The sequence below is a fragment of the Grus americana genome, chromosome 1, assembly GCF_028858705.1.
Source record: "Grus americana isolate bGruAme1 chromosome 1, bGruAme1.mat, whole genome shotgun sequence".
In the NCBI taxonomy this organism is placed as follows: Eukaryota; Metazoa; Chordata; class Aves; order Gruiformes; family Gruidae; genus Grus; species Grus americana.
In genome coordinates, this window is record NC_072852.1 from 188,051,160 (window position 1) to 188,066,581 (window position 15,422).

General features: G+C 43.1%; 1 long non-coding RNA gene across 2 annotated transcripts in view; it reads right to left on the minus strand.

Annotated features, from left to right (window-relative positions):
- The window catches only part of LOC129200536 (uncharacterized), a 208,637-nt gene extending 195,850 nt beyond the window's left edge, over positions 1 to 12,787 (minus strand). For both annotated transcript variants that reach the window (XR_008574957.1, XR_008574956.1), the window contains exon 1: positions 12,727 to 12,787. This is a non-coding gene — a long non-coding RNA (uncharacterized LOC129200536). The remainder of the gene's footprint in view (positions 1 to 12,726) is intronic.
- Between the last annotated feature and the right edge of the window lie 2,635 nt (positions 12,788 to 15,422).

The window sequence follows — 15,422 nt, forward strand, 5'->3', positions numbered from 1 at the left end:
AACGCAAAGTAATAGGATGAAATGAAGCATTGTTCAAGTACTGGGAAATCACCGGACTCTTGAGAAAACTAGTAAAATATTATCTTAAACAAATCTTTTAGATGGAAATTCACCATTTCTCTTTCCCTCTGCATGGCTGGTAGGTCATGTGTAGGTAATGTCAGGCTCAGATAAGATCTGATTGCTCCCATGTTATAATGAGATACTTAGTATTCTACCATAAAAAAAGAGCAAAGAATGAGAAAAACCCTTTAAGAGAAAGGGGTTAAAATACTTCAAACAAACAAACAAACAAACAAAACCCCAAAGGTGCTAATGAGCAAACACCAAAGAGCAGCAGAAGTGTAGAAATGGATCTGGCCACTCCATGGGATGAGAACGCATCTGTCCTGACCATATATTGTATCACTGTGAAACACAGTGGGACAGAGTTCTGATTAAATCAGCATCTAAGATCAGGGACATATACCCTAATTAAACCATTCTGAATCATAATAGGCAGGGATAATCAAGGCTGGAAGCTGCACTGAAAATAGGCGCTCAGAAGTGACTAGGACAAATATTAAAATGTGGAAACCTGTAGAAAAACTGAGAATGATGAGGAAAAAAAATGGTAATGGAACAATAATAGCTTGTATGTGTCTAATGACTCTCAGCCCAAAGGAACCCACAACATTTTGCAGCATAATAGGGAAACTAATTAAGAGAGGTCACTTTACCCAGTACTGAAATGGAGCTGCCTCTTGTGTAAGTGTCTGATTGATCACAACAATTATTAAGAGCACAACAGCAATAGTACAAAACCGCTTAGGTCTGGAAGTATAACATAATACCAAAACCATCTGAAGCATCTGGTAGACAGGTCATTCAGCCTGAGCTCAGGTTTGACTAGGAAGGTGGTTTGAGTTTATCCCTTCCAAAGCTGCGTTGGTAGGAACCAAACTCTCTGAAGTCTGCAACACAGAGATGTCTCTGCCTGAACTATTCTCCCTCGCTCCTCTTACAGACAGCAAAGGGAAACAGGTACTTTTAGGACACAGTTCATGTGATCGACGACAGGCATTTATTTCAAAATGAGATTAATCACATCCTAAAATTACAATCATATCCTGGCTATAAAGGGAGCCTAGACAAGCAGTTTGAATGTGAATGGCTTTGTTGTAAATGTCTTTATTTCTGTCAGATGAAGGCCACTTGATGTATATAGATACTAGATGCTGTGTACAAGGCACCAGACTTTGCTGGGTTCATTTATTTTTTTATTTTAATGAAGAGAAGAAAAATGTAGCAAAATTAAAGTGTGTACAAGATAGCAAAGTGTATGCTTTTCTGGTCACCATTTACAATTAAGCTGATGCTCATATTTTCCTCCGCTCCTCACCTTCATATTTCTTGCTATTGCAACATTCTTTTTTTTATTTTCTGTACAAGTTCCTATTTTGCAGGTGGGAGCAGCTGTCTCTCTACATGCCAAATCACCATATTATGGAAGAAAGAAGAATTCAGGATACTTGGAGAAATATTATAAAAGCCACAACCCCCTTTCCTCCCCCACCTTGCCCCCCTTTTTTTTTTCCTTTGTTTTGAGTTTTAGATGGAGGTAATATACTGCTTGGGAGGGGGGGACGCAGCCAACAACAAGGACTGCCAAGGCATAATCTGAGCAGACATTCAGGGAAATAAGGAGAAATCTGTTTGGAAAAGTTTCTGGAAGAAGAAATAGTTGCAGCAGAAAGATAAGCTTTCTAGAACAAAGTTTAAGGTGTTTCAGGAATCAGCTGTGATTTTAACAGGCTGTGTTACTGAATTGGACAGACTACATCTCACTGAGCCCCACTTCGATGCCCTTGCTCTTATTCTTCAAAAAAAGGATGCATTATGTGTAAAAAGCAATACTTCTACATATTCTATGAATATAGTGACCTGGATAAATAATAAAAATTACAATACTAACTCCCCAGAGATGGTGTGAGAAATAATGGCTTTAGTGACTAGCATGATTCTTGGTAACATGCAAAAACTACTCATTTCTTAAAGCTTCCTAGTATTTTTGTGAGTTATTATTTTCTCTGAGCTTTATCTTTTTCAAGAATATCAAAGGGGATTTGTAGTTGAACATAAATTAACAATTATGCTCAACATTCAGAAGAGGCAAAAATGAGTACTTAAGTATTACCTCCGAGTAGCTGATTCTGAAGATGCAGCTAGAAGTACTACAGAAAGAATCTTCTGCAACCTCTTTTCAACAACTCTGATGATATTTAAACCTTGATATTCTTTTTCATTTACAAGAAAAGCTTTCATAGTAGATGGACATAGTAGATCTCTGCTAAATATATAGTTAGATACATAGTTATATACTGTTGGAGCAATTTCGGAGGAGGGCCACGAAGCTGATCAGAGGGCTGGAGCACCTCTCCTATGAGGACAGGCTGAGAGAGTTGGGGTTGTTCAGCCTGGAGAAGAGAAGGCTCCGGGGAGACCTTAGAGCAGCCTTCCAGTACCTGAAGGGGCCTACAGGAAAGCTGGAGAGGGACTGTTGACAAGGGCATGGAGTGATAGGACAAGGGGTAATGGCTTTAAACTGAAAGAGGGTAGAATTAGATTAGATAATTAAGGAAGAAATTCTTCACTGTGAGGGTGGTGAGGCACTGGAACAGGTTGCCCAGAGAGGCTGTGGCTGCCCCCTCCCTGGAAGTGTTCAAGGCCAGGTTGGATGAGGCTTTGGGCAACCTGGTCTAGTGGAGGGTGTCCCTGCCCATGGCAGGGGGGTTGGAACTAGATGATTTTTAAGTTTCCTCCCAACCCAAACCAGTCTATGATTCTATGGTATATATTGTCTTGCAGTTAAATTACCCTCTCATGAGTCTTGCTGCAAATGGATGAAATTCATTATATATATATAAAGACATGATAAAACTGAATCATATTCTGTAAGGTAGGGTGCAAGGAGAAAGCAGATACAATGCAATGTGGAAGTCTGTCCGGAAGCAATGTTATGAAGATCCAGCAGGATTTTTTAAAATGTATTCAGAACAGATGGTATGACAGGTCCATGTCCTCTATGCAAGAGAGATCAGAAGCTGGAAGAATGATGTATTTTCAGTTCATTAGGTTTGGACCATCTGGCTGTGGTGGGAGATTGTGAATAGCACAAATCCAGGTCCTCACAGAGCCCTCATGAGTCAAAGCATCTCAGTCCTCTCTGGTTTTTAAAATGAATTCATGCAAAAGCCACAAGTTGACCTTTGCCTCATTCTGTCGGTCAATCCTATCTGCCCATACTCTGTGTTGTCCCCTTGCACTTGAAACTGTGTGCAATTACTATCATCATTAAATAGCCATTTACCAGTCAAATCCTGCTTTACATTTTTTAAGTGCTCTTACAAGCTTTCTTTAATCACTTTTTTTCCTGGCAAAACCCTTGGGAGCATTGTCATCACCATTTTGCAGACACTGCCACCAATCTCTGACATATGTAGATATCAAATGACCTACTCAATGCTACAAGAGAAACCAATATTGTAGGTAGGACTGAAAATCAGGAGTGTCTTTCACTCTTCTTCCAGCATGATGATCACAGGTTTTACTTCTCCTGTTTGAAACTCTGGACAGGCACTTTGGGCCAAAGCCATGAAAGGGATTTTGGTGCCTAAAAGCCATGCCCAGGGAGAGCTAGAACACAGTGCTTCAAAACAGCATTCACAGTAGTCAGCACACTAAGTTTTGGGGCAGGGTGCAAAATCACCTAGTAGGAAATTCCAAAGGGGAGGGAGCACCCTCCTTCAGACACAGCACCTACATGAAGCCAGGATCCCCATCAGGCACCTACACAAAGGGATCCCTTTGGGGCAGGGGCTGGCAACTGCCTGAGTCTTTTAGAAGAGGCTGGAGGGCAGAGTCCTTGCCATTTCCATAAAGGACGGGAGTAAATTCTCCCTTCCCTGGGAAGCAATGGACCACGGTACCACCATGAAACCATGCAGATTCCTTTATTTTCTTCTTTTCAAGATGGTGCCTTAGGCACGGAGCTGGAAGTAAGCAGGGGAGGAAAATGGCATCTTTCATTTTTGCCTGTGATATAGAAACATGAGGTCTCCGGTGCTGAAAAGTGAGAGCACGTCAGAGTCTCACCCTGTGGCCCAGCAATTTCAGGGTCCATGTACAGAGGGGATGTCTGGGGCTCCAGCTCCAGCTGTGCACCCTGCATGAAAGTGTCCCTGGACAAAACTGTACATCGGGTGAGATGCAAGGGCTGAAACCAGGAATGCTACTAAGTCATAGCTTTGCCTTTTCTGCACAGAGTCTCTATGGAATTGGAGGTTTGAAAATTGAATCCACCCCCTTGACCCAAAATCATCACTGCAACTGTGACCCACAGCACAGATCTGTCCTTCCCAAATGTGGTCCTCCTCACAGGCCTGCCCAAAAAACGTGACGCATGCTCTGTCTGCTGCACATAGCAGATGCATAAGCAGCCTCAAACAGCCACTGTCCAGTAGACAGAGGCAATCTCAGCCTGAACCCATATCTAGGCTCTTAACTCATCCCTCAGCAATGGGATGAGCTCCCTTACAATCTGCGCATATCTGGAAATAGCAAGTGTACTGCTGTAACCATAGTGGTCTAAATATCTTAAAGGGTTAGGGAGAAGTGACTTCATCTATTAGACCAACTACTGCATGCAGGAACACAAGACTTCCATCAGGTCTTTTTAAGTCCCTCTCTTCTTCTCTGTTGCTGTACACAAATCTCAAGCCAAAATGTGTTGTCATCCTTGGAGGGTATTAATTAAGGTCAAAATTGAGATTAATGATCCTTTTTCAAGAAATTACACATTCTTGCGTAGCACTTGGTCCAAAGGCCAATTTACCCATGTTGTAGTGTTCTGAGACCTCTGGAAAATTATCTCATATAATCACTGGATAGCAGCCCAGGAGAATTTTGATTTTGGCTAGGGTTACTAAAACTTATCTCTGAATGATGGATTGGCTACATTATACAGTTCATATTTCTCATAAAACTTTTGCTCATAAATCAAGAGGGCTACAGCCTCTTAGGTACTTCATCTAATGAAATATAGATTAGTCTGCAGGAAGATTTTTGGAAGTCAGTTAGACGAAAGTCAGTCTGTGTTTCTTCTCACCAGCCCTTTCTGTTAAAAAAAAAAAAAACAAAACAAAACAAACAAAACAAACAAACAAACAAACAAAAAGACCATCGAACAGGATACATCCATTAAAAAAGTGTTAGCACAGGGATATTTCTTGGAGTCAAAGTGAGAGATTGTTTTTCACATATAAGCGAGTGCCTGGTTCGGATTATAAACTGCTACTGAGGTGTAAAGTAATGTCCTACTGATTGTAATCCTACAAACACATTAGGTATGTTTGCTTCCCTAGAGTTTGTCCTCTGGAGGGTTACCTTGTAATGCTATCAGTACATGCTGACACAGCACGGCTTACGTGTACCTCGCAAAACCAGTGAGGTATAATTACAAAATTAGGATACCCAGCTCAGCACGCAGGGTGGCCTTAAGAAACTGGAGATTAATACAATTTCATTTCTGTACTGTGTAAACTGCCCAGCCCTCACTTTAAGGCATCTGAGTCTCATTTTCACATGCATACACCTACAGCCTTCAACTTGGTGTAAATCAGGACCAAAGCAGGGGCAAGTGAGGTCTCCCAGGAGTGGTTCTCCCCACAGGAAAGCAGCATACAGCCCAGCTGTCAGGCGGCAGCGGTGGAAACCTCACAGGAACAGGGAGCGGAGTCAGCTCTGCTCTCTTGCCTGTGCTCTGAGAAGCTTGCTCTTAACTTCCCAGGTGTCATGAACTCCCAGCTCCCAAACATTGACACTTTTCATACTCAGATGAGACAGGGAGCGAGGTAACCTCTGCAATGTCCCAGCGCAGTCAGCTGGGTCGGGCTATGCCACTTATCACGGGCTTTTCACAGGCACCACCAGAGCTAAGAGCTGGCCAGGATGCAGGTAAAATAGCGGTAACAGTGGTCCAGGATGGGAGAATATGGAGAAGAGGGGATGGCAGCCTCTGGGAAAGACAGCAGCAAAGGAGGAGGGGATGTACAGTGGAGGAAAGCAGATAAAGGAGCCCCAGGGGCACAGTGGTCCAGGGCACGGTGTAGGATGCATGCAGAGGCTAGGACAGACTGATGCCAACCACCTCAGGTCCACTTCACAGTGGAGTCAGTGGAGTGATGTTAATTTACAAGAGCTGTCGTGTGCCCCAGGAAAATATTATGGGACGGACTATGAAACCACTGCTCCCACAGAGCAGCCCCTTACTCTGCCAGTAGCTCTGAGGACTGGAGCAGAGGTGATCCACACAGTAAAACAACACAAAGTAGCTCATCACAGTGGCTGGAAGCTGGAGAGGTCATATTAAAGAAGCAGCTCCATTCTCCCTGAAGGACATAAAAGAGAGATAATAGAGATTTCCTGAGAGACCCAACCAGAGATGATAGAAGAGCACATTTCCAATTATCTACTCATGTAAAAAGTGACTAGTGGGCGTCACTCACAATCAGACTTTTAGAAACAATGCACTGTACCTTTGAGCATGACATTTCTTGTCAAATTCAGGTAACAGAAGCATAATCACAGTGTTTATTCCTCCCAGAAAGCATACTCTTATAATTCTTTAAATGCAAAAGATGTCCAAGTACAGTAGCTCATACCACCCAGGCCCATGGCAATTTCTTTGGAAGGAAGTTTGGGAATAAATAATACTGTGAGAATCTCCATATCTTTTCTACTGCAATTCACTACTGCAGGGAACAGTTCAAATGTCTTCCTCTGATATCCATAGATCTTAAGCGATCTGTGCCTACCACAGGACCACCAACCTCTCTGGCTCTCTGAGAATATGGCAAAATGATCTGAGGACCCCCTCTGCTATGAATAACCGTAGTGAAGATTCAGTAATCCCTGTACAGCTTTTCAGGAGGACACAGTGCAATCAGAGGCTTCTCCTGGAAAGAGGAAAGGGCAATTTTTGGTAACTTTCTCTCCCTGGCTTTATGTCTCATCATTACCAGTTCCTTGGTCAATTTGAACATAGTGTGTACTCCACTGTTAATATATGATCCTCTCCAGCCTTGTCATATATTTAGTGTTCAAATCCTCAATGTATGTGTTCCTGAAAACTGTCTTAGAAGGAAAGTAAGCTCCAAGCTCATTCCATTGTCTTCTGCTCTCCTCCTCTTCCTGATTGTGGTACGGACTTGACTGGGTAATTATTTGCTGTGTGGTGCTGTGGCTATGTACACACACAAAACTGCACAGAGTCAAACACTACACACAGCACAGGATCATATGTAAACTTCTCATAAGAGAGTTCAGATTTCAGGACTGAATGCAAATAGAAGTGTTCACCAGAGCACGATTGCTACCAAGAATAAAGAACAGCATTAATGAACAAAGTTTTCCTCAAAGAATTAAGTAAATGGCAAAAGGAATAAATGACAAGGCTGACATTTTAATAGAGAACTTTCCTTCTGAGTCACAGCTGTGGGTTGTGAATTGTGTTGGGCTTATACTCAAAGTGTGTTGATTAACTTTATTCAAATTGCTCAGTAACATGTGTTATTTAACACACTTAATTCATGTGTCCATAAGCTATTTCTTTCTCCTTTATTTAAGATGCGATTTTTTAGATTTCTTTGCAGTTTTTCATTTTCCTTAGACAGCAGATGCTCTTGAAAATCACTAGATTTAAAAAAAAAATACAGAAGAGGAAGACAAAAATTACATTCATGCTGAAAAGTGTGAGGTTTTCCACCAAGCTGGAGAGGTCTTCCTCTGTCATTTCTACATATAATTCATTATCCGGTTTTGGCAGAAATGGAGATACAGTGTGTAGATATTCTAGACTTATCATGTGCCCTTTCCACCACCGGAAATTTGCACTCATTCCAAAATGTTAATTTATTTTTTTTGCAAGTTGTTTTCCAGCTTGTGTTAAATATAGCCGGATACTAATTATAAGTACCTAGGTCCCAATCATTGCTATTTGTTCTGCCCAATGGCCTGTTACTATTACAGTTGAGTATTTATTCCAAATGGAAAAGAATCACTCAGTTTTGAGTTTATTTTGTTACAAACCTTGGAAGATCAGGGATAAAAGGCTTCATTGAAGTCCATTTATGTGACTGAAAAACTGCTGGGTGTCCTTCACTACTGGATCTTCTTATTAAAAAAAAAAAAAAAAATTAAAAGGGAAAGGGAGAAATGCAGATGTTCTTAAGCCTTATTCTTGATACACTGCTTTGGTCAACTCTGTGTTGCTTTACACAGAACTGGACGACAAACATACCACATATCACTGTGCTCATGGGGAATAAAAAACAGCTGTTAAATATTGCCAAACCTTTTTCACAGGTTGAGGAGACTATATGGTGGAGAAACAGCTTTGGTAAATGTTCCATTATCAAATCTCAGGCACTATATTCTGATCCACCCTGGAGAGTCAATCACACTGAAATTAGTTGTAGTGTAGCCTGTATCTCAGCACATCATTATTAAAATGAGCAGCTGATTCCCATTAGAAATAGTATAGGAATGGCACTGATAGGTTCATTTGTAATCTCTTCTCCAAAAGACAACTTTAAGGTCAATATTTGCAGAAATCAACATATGTTTGAAAAGTCCAACGCAATCAGCTGCATGTTGTAGGTGATCAGAGACTGACACCAAACATCACAAAGAGAAACCAGGACTACAGAATAGCAAACATTAATAGTAACTTCTCAGAAACCTTCTCTAATTACTATTGATCAACAGCTATAGTTAATAAAATGCTTAAGAGAAAATGGTAAACACACAGATAAATAACAGTGGAGAAATGGGAACCCCACTGATAAACATTTCTAAAATCAGATCATTCTAGGAAGATTTATAACAAATGTTATACATTTGCTTAGCAGTGAAGCACACGAGCATGTCACCTGGTGAGCTAAGAGGGCCAAGAGCAGATAAGAATAAATACAGTGCCCTGAATCTTGTTACTAAGCATGATTTAAGCACTCCCTTAACATATAAACAGTCCAGGGACCTAAAGAGGATAAATAAGGTGATCTCAGAGATGTTATCCTCACTGCCTTAATGGAGGGCAGAATTCGTATTTCTGAACCTCGTGACATTTTGACATGTTGCAACAATGCAGATTTCAGATCTACTGAGAAAATGCAAGTAATTCCATCCATCCCTCCTATTTTTAGTCACTTTAACACCAAGTTATGTGTTTGTCCTTCACAGCCTGACTGTTACCTATTGTGTGTCTAGTCATCGACTTGAGACGCCCACTCTCACAGAATGTCTCCACCAAAATCCAACACACGTTCAGCACACGAGGAACCAGTGTCATGATGAAGAGTTCTGAATCACTAGCCAGATCTTGGGTTTTTTGTTGGAGAGTGGGTGTGGTAGATAATAATAAGAAAAGTTCACTGCTATTTCCTAAGAACTAGAATCAGTGCCATTTGTGGGGGTTTTCTTTACTACTCCCACAATTTATCCGGTCTGAGCACTGCACAGGATTTAGCTATGTTTCACTTACTCAGCGGTCAGGGAATATATTGTACTAACACTTTTTGCCCATGATTTTCTGGCACAAATAATGAAGTTGCAGGAAGCCATATGCTTTTCCTAATTATCCATTATCCTCATTATTCAGCCACTCTCTGATTATCAATTCAAAAAAATCCAGCTCAGCATTGAGGTTTAGATTCAGCAATGAATTTTTCAAGTTACTTTAGGTTAACTTAAAGAGAAAAAAGAAATCTCACTGGTAAATTATACATTTATTAAGATAAATTACTGAAATCCCTCAGGGACATGAAATTAAAAGTAATGTGTTGTGTGAAAGGTTACTACACAAGGCTGGGACATTCTTTCATCGACTTCTGCAATTTGCCCTGATGCTTTGTATCTATCTGAGACACACTCACTCCAAAAAACACAAGTTCCAGTCAGGAAGAAAGGAATAATGCAGGGGCTTTACTAGCAAAGATAGAGACGTAATCAGGTCACACCTGGAGTACTGTGTCCAGTTCTGGTCCCCACAACCCAAGAAAGAGGCAAATAAACTAGAGGGGGTTCAAAGAGGGCCATGAAGATGATCAAAGGGCTGGAGAACCTGCCCTGTGAAGAAAGACTGAAGGAATTAGGTCTCTTCTCCCTGGAGAAGAGAAGGCTCAGGGGACCTCATCACAGTGTTCCAGCACTTAAAGGGCAGCTACAAAGAAAACAGAGGCTCTCTCTTCACAAGGAGCCACATGGAGAAGACAAGGAGCAATGGGTACAAGTTGCACTGGGAGACATTTCATCTCAATAAAAGAAAGAAATTTTTTATAGTGAGAAGAATCAATTACTGGAACAGTCTCCCCAGGGACATGGTAAAGTCCCCATCACTGGAGGTTTTCAAGGTGCAATTGGATCTCATCTAAGCTCCCTTTTCCACAACGGATTGCACCTGGTGATCCAGGCCCTGATGGTCCATTCCAACCTAGGCTATTCTATGAAGAAACACATATTAAAAAGTGCTAATTTTTTTTTATTTTGCTTAAAACATTTTAGGGTAGGATGGCCATATTTTTACAGACAGGGGATACAATCACGGGTTACTCCCGAAGGCTTTAGAGACGCACATTTGGCCTAAAGCCAACCCCCCCAACCCAGACTCTGCAAGGTCTCCCTTACACTAAGGCTTTGCTGGTGCTGTGGGGCCACTCTGGTGTCTCCTCCATGCTCTGGTGTCTCCTCCATACTCCCATGCCAGGGTATTGACATTGCCTGATTGTAAGCCCTTACGTACAGCATGATTCAGAGCACCTAAGCAAGGAGTTCACTGCTCTCTGTCTTCAGGCAGCCTCTGTAAAACTCTCCCTCCCTTCCAGCAGACCTGTAGAGTTTGCTCATCTGTCTCTCTCTCTCCACTGTAGGTCTCACAGGGGTCATGCCAGTGAAGTCAAGCAACTATTGTCAGCAGCCTGCATGGATTCATGAACCTTCCCCTTGTGCTGAGCACTCCTCTGCCACACTGTAAAATCTGGTTCAGTGTGTCCAATGATGACTGATGGATAGGTTTTTGACTAAAATGTGAGATGAAAAATCTGATATGCTGCCCCATAAACTGGGTGTGAAAGACTTGAGGAAGTTAGAATGCATCTGGGAAATAATTTATGAAAAAGTACAACCCATAAACACTGCCACCGTCAATGCAGAATACAAAGTGCTTTCTGGATATGTGACATGCTTCATCTCCTACACATGAAAAGATTTAACAAAGAGCCAAGTAACACAGATGAGAGGTGCTGGAAATGCTCTAAAAGTAATTGCACATGTCATTCTGTTTTTATGAAAGCAATAACCGATCCGAATCTATTCCTCTGGCCTCATTGCTGAACGTCTAATGATGAGATGTATCCAAAATGAAGAAAGGACGCAAACACAATTGTCAGGACATAACAGGTTGCAGTCAAGCAATTGCAGAAATTAGGGAACTGGTAACGCATCTCCTGTCTCCAGCCAAGAAGGCTGGCCAGAATTGCACAGCTAGTGAGCTGAACTCATACTCCAACTGCATTCACCAAGATGATAGAAATCCTCAACTCTGGCTAACCAGTCTGGAGATGGATAATCTCTATATCAAATGCTCATCTCTGTGAATTATGAACATGTATGGCAAGTAACTTCATCCCAATTCACATTTATATCCAAGTTCTCCCAGCTGAACAATACCACTATCTTAAAATAACCAAGGGAAAATATTACTGAGAATAAGGTGGAAAAATATGAGCAGCATTCAGTACAAAAATTTTGCCTCATCCTCTCTCTATGACCTCACAATCTCTGAAATCTCGTTTCTTTCCTATAAAGTGATATTTCTAGTTTGTTAGCTATTTACAGGTATTTTGACATCCTTTCTGGAGACTTTGTAATAATGTAATAAGACCAGGTTGGATGAGGCTTTGGGCAACGTGGTCTAGTGGAGGGTGTCCCTGCCTGCAGCAGGGGAGGTTGGAACTAGATGATCTTTAAGGTCCTGTGTTGTGTTTGCGTGGCAAGGTTTTGGTAGCGGGGGGGCTACAGGGGTGGCTTCTGTGAGAAGCTGCAAGAAGCTTCCCCTGTGTCTGATAGAGCCAATGCCAGCAAGCTCCAAGATGGACCCGCCGCTGGCCAAGGCCAAGCCAATCAGCGCCTCTGTGATAACATATTTAAGAAGGAAAACAAAACAGTTGGGAGAGCTTTTGCAACTGGAGAGTGAGAAGATGTAAGAAACTCTGCAGACACCAAGGTCAGTGCAGATGGAGGGGGAGGAGGAGCTCCAGACACCAGAGCAGAGATCCCCCTGCAGCCCGTGGTGAAGACCATGGTGAAGCAGGCTGTTCCCCTGCAGCCCATGGAGGAAGGATGAGGGGGTGTAGAGATTCCACCTGCAGCCCGTGGAGGACCCCACGCCGGAGCAGGTGGAGGCACCTGAAGGAGGCTGTGGCCCGTGGGAAGCCCACGCTGGAGCAAGTTCCTGGCCGGACCGGTGGACCTGTGAAGAGGGGAGCCCACGCCAGGGCAGGTTTGCTGGCAGGACTTGTGACCCTGTGGGAGAGACCCCACGCTGGAGCAGTTTGCTCCTGAAGGTCTGCACCCCGTGGGAGAGACCCACGCTGGAGCAGTTCATGAAGGACTGTCTCCCGTGGGAGGGACTCCATGCTGGAGCAGGGGAACGATGAGAGGAGTCCTCCCCCTGAGGACAAAGAAGCGGCAGAGACAATGTGTGCTGAACTGACCGCAACCCCCATTCCCTGCCCCCTTGTGCCGCTGAGGGGGGAGGAGGTTGAAGCCGGGAGTGAAGTTGAGCCCGGGAAGATGGGAGGGGTGGGGGGAGGTGTTTTAAGACTTGATTGTATTTTCTCATTCCTCTACTCTGTTTTGCTTGGTAATAAATTAGATGAATCTCCTCTCTACGTTCAGTCTGTTTTGCTCGTGACGGTAATTAGTGAGTGATCTCTCCCTGTCCTTATCTCGACCCAAGCCTTTTGTTATACTTCTCCTCCCCATCCTGCTGGGGGAGGGGTGAGTGAGCAGCCACGTGGCGCTCAGCTGCCGGCTGGGCCTAAACCACAACAGGTCCCTTCCAACCCAAACCATTCTATGATTCTATGTACGATGAGGAGAACCAAATCTGACGAGGAGGAGGCAGGAAATACTGTAAGGCAAGATATGAGCTAAAATCCAGGAAAGGAGCTTTTCCATGATGTCCCACTAATTTCTGACATCACTAGGCAATGTTTAGTGAGGTTATGCACAGAAACTTGCAAATAAGCCACAAAGTATTATCCCAGCATATGCCATTCATGCTACACAATGAGAAACAGAGAAGTCATATGTGTGACTACCGAACAGCCTCCCTGTCCTTGCTCAATGTGGAGAAAAGCCCGAGCCAAACCTGCCTGGGTTCCTCCTATAACCTTCCCAGTTCTACTAAACAGCCACAAAACTTCTTCTCATCTTTCTGAACTCTGGAGTTGTACTAAGTTTTGATTCTGAAGAGAAGGAAAGTAATTTTCTCAGGATTTCATGCAATAAACATTGGGCCAAATGTAGTGTCTGCAGTTAGAGCAATTGCTCCTCTAAGTTGCTTACCCACTTTATCTTTGCAGTTTGGTGGCAGGTTGCCACCTCTTGAGAACTAGAAAGTATACCTTCCAACGTGCAGTTTCTACAGGATGAAGTTCAGATGTTCACTTTCAGATGTTTAATGGATTCTTGTCACTTTTTAGCCATCTTGCTTCATTAGGCATTTCCTTTGATCTCCAACTTGTCTCTTCTGGCTCCTCAAACAGCATTATTTCCCATGGAGAATTAGTCTAATCTGACAAAAGCCCTTTGCCTTTCAATAAAATATTTCATGGGTTCAACGATTCAGTAGTGTTGCTGAGAGAGGACTAACCAGAACTGTTTGTCATTCTATGCACTTTATTGACTTTGCAATCATATGGAGGGCTGAGAATAAAAACTTTTGCTAGAGTAGGCCAGAGTGACTTCCTACCTTGCAAAGTGCATTTTGATTGTATCTTATTTTACACAATCACTTTTTCAGTTCGGAACAATCATTTTTTACATGAGGCCAGATTTTGCTTGACTTGGCTTATTTTTTAGAATTAGTGGTATTTGCATTAGGCAGTGAAAATTCTGCAAAACTTTGCCGTTTCTTTGCATCACTTTGAAAGGGGCTGATATTTTGGAGAGATTTTGATTTCTGCTACAGCAGTGTAGTAATGGACTGACAGCTAGCCCTCCAGTTATTGCTTTGCAATGAACCATACGAGCATTCATAGCCAGGGACTAGAAATATCATTTGTGGACCTAAGTCCTACCATGGCATGTGCATAGAAGGTAAGTATCCATCTCATTCAATCAGCTGTGAAACAAAACATGCTTTTCTGAAAGTGTGGCACTCTCAGTCCATTTGCTTTATAATACCCTGTGCAGGGAGTAACGTGCAAAGCATATAGACAAGTCTCCACGCAGGGCCCTGCGAAGGCTGGTTCAGGGAATATGGCTGCCTTGCATGATGACAAGCAATTGCTAGTCACTCTGGCTCTGTTCTCCCTGATTTTGTCCTGGAGCTGTTCTGAGACCTTGCAGGTCCTCCCCAGCCAACTTAGGTTTCCAGCATGGGCAGAGGGGGAGCAGAGGAGGCGAGCAGAGAGTGGTAGAGCATGGCTGGGTTCAATGCATGCAGGGGGTAGGTGTGAGACTGAGGCATAAGGCATTTCACATCTCAGAGGGCCATGGGAACTGAAGGGACAAGTGTAACAGAATATGAGCCCTTCTGGGGTGAAGTTACCCAGGAACAGGTCCTAGCCCTTCAGCAATACCGAAGTGGCTGAAGGCCAAGGTGGGAAGGAGATGGCTTGAAGGTCAGGGAGGCAATATACTGAGAGATTCAGCTGCCCTGCCCAAAGGACCTTCCACCTTTTTCTTCTCACACCTCCCAGAGCTCCACTAATGCTCCCCATATCACCTCCTGGCCCTCTGAAACCCTTTAGACACAGGGTGCACCCTCCTACTGAACCATGGCCACCCTGAATTTTGCTGCTGTCATTGGTGGACGCTGCCCTCTCTCTTTCACTTACCATTGGCAGCTCCAAGTCAGCCAGAGCCCATTGCTCTGTGGCACAGGGAGACGTCGTAGGGAAGGGAGGTGGGAGCAGAGGAGTCAAAACTTTTAACTGAGATTAATCACAGTTCTAAAAACATGCATTTGCAGTATTTCAGACTCTACCGATGCACTCTGTTCAAACTAGGGCAGCAGCCCTTGAAAAGCAATTGAATTTAATTGGAGATCCATTTGCCATTGTCTGTCCCCTACATGACACCGAGTCACCATGCATTAT